This window comes from Pundamilia nyererei, unplaced genomic scaffold, assembly GCF_000239375.1.
Source record: "Pundamilia nyererei isolate P.nyererei 1_Seehausen unplaced genomic scaffold, PunNye1.0 scaffold00051, whole genome shotgun sequence".
In the NCBI taxonomy this organism is placed as follows: Eukaryota; Metazoa; Chordata; class Actinopteri; order Cichliformes; family Cichlidae; genus Pundamilia; species Pundamilia nyererei.
This window is the reverse complement of record NW_005187452.1, coordinates 1613636-1615671: the sequence shown is the minus strand read 5'-3', so window position 1 is coordinate 1615671 and position 2036 is coordinate 1613636.

Sequence of the window (2036 nt, the reverse complement as noted above, 5' to 3'; positions counted from 1 at the left end):
CAAAAGCACACCCCCCCCCTCTCTCTCACTTTCTCTCATTTCCTATTGATGGCTGTTGTTCTCCTCCCTCTCCCTCTTTTCTCCATCACCCTCTTGCTCTCTCACTCCCGTTCTGTTCCCTCTGTGCTCGTTCTCTCTCATGGGCCCTGACCTCCCATTATGACCCCAGCTGCGGTGACTTTGGTACACAGTACAGTCTACTTGGTAGAAGTCAGTGCAGAGGCTACAAATATGAGCTGCAAACTTTTTCTCTTTAGTCAGCATAAAAGTATGTGTGTGTGAATAGATCCTGTTGCATGCAAGTCCTCCATCTCTCTCGGTGTGTGTGCGTACATGGTGGATCCTGTTGCATGGTAGTCCTCTATCAGTGTCTGCCTCCTGATCTGATTGATTGTTCTGGGTAAATTAGGACTGGGCGCTGGTGATGGGGACAGGAGTGAGTTACACACTTCACCCCGTCCTTGCCCTCCACCCTCTTTTGCTTCTCCTCCACTGTGTCCCTGCTTTTATCATCTCCCTCCCTGCCCTGTTCCCTTCTTTCACCTGTTCTTCCTGCTTCTTTTGCCAAAACTCATCTCCGCCGCTCGTTCCTTTTCATCCGTCTTATCCACACGTCAGTTCCTGCACTGCATTTTTCTAAATAAAGTTTTTAACTTGTAGACAAACTGCATACACTGTATACAAAAATGAATGATTCCAAACTATACCATACCATTGTGGGACATTTACACTGTCCGCATGCCAAATAAAATAAAGGAAAAGAAATCATTATTCAGTTTAAGGAAAGTTTACAAGATACTGAGTGAACCTGAAATCAAACTTAATCGCATTTTACTATTACTTTTCACCATTCAGAAGCCAAGATAAGGATTTTTTTTATTGTTGATTGTCTGGCTTTTGTCACTGAGCAAAAGATACCAAGGCAAATGAGCAAAACCCTCTTCTGGCTTTGGCGTTCTCCACGTCCCCTTCTAGTTACTTGCTAATATTTGATTCAAAATGTAACACATCCATCCATCACAATTATGTCAAATGACTCACGAACAAAGGCGATGGATAAAAAGCCTCAAACACCACCCAGTCTGCTGTGCGAGCAGAGTATGTGAAACATTTTAATTTTAATGGCAGTGGTTTCTCTTTAACTAAAACTAGCCTGATTGATCCCATGTGTGATAAGCCACTGCTGATGTGTGTATTTCCATAGCAAATCAATTGCTGGTTCTTCATCAGTGCAGAATGGCTTTCGTTTGGCCTGAGGGCTGCATAGTTCAGGATAAAATGGGGATCATGATAATCCAAGTCTTCCACTCCCACTATGATTCTTTGAAATCCAAGAAAAATAACATAATAATCCTCAATGCTGTGCTACTGTTGCCTGAATTTTGCACAATCATAGAGACCGCACTGTTATATTTATTTATCTTTTTAATGAAACGACAAGGCAATTTGTGGATCTTTCATTGTTATGTTCAGAAATGCGTTGCATATGTACACAAATCCCTTTCTCTTTACAATCCATCTTATGTATTATATTCACTTAAGCTGTTAATACATCAGTGGTCCACAGCAATTCATGTACACATACAAATTTAAAAAAAGATAAAATCACTTGGCTAAAATGTTTTCAAGTGTTGCTGAGAAATGGAGAGTGGAAGGAAGACAATGCCAGGACTTGACATAAATTTAGAAAGTACCCCCCAAAAATAAACTCCTAAATTGCTTTAATGTTCAAATGTAATATTAAATATTGATAATATTATTCATATTTGTACTAGATGACTCAGATTTGTGGGTGGGTTCCTTGCCGCTTCTCTCCTCTCTTCTCTTTCTCGCTCTGTTCTGTCTCCTCTTAAACATAGTTGTTACTTGTAAACTGCTGAATTGGTAACACTGTCAAAAAAGCTGCAAATGTGGTTGGGAAACTGGACCCCCTCCTCCATAAATAGATGTTTGTTTCTGCTCTCTCTGTTTGTTTGTGTTCCCTCTTTTTGGATCTGGCCTGCAGGGACCATTTTTCAGAAGAGACAGCGAGGCTT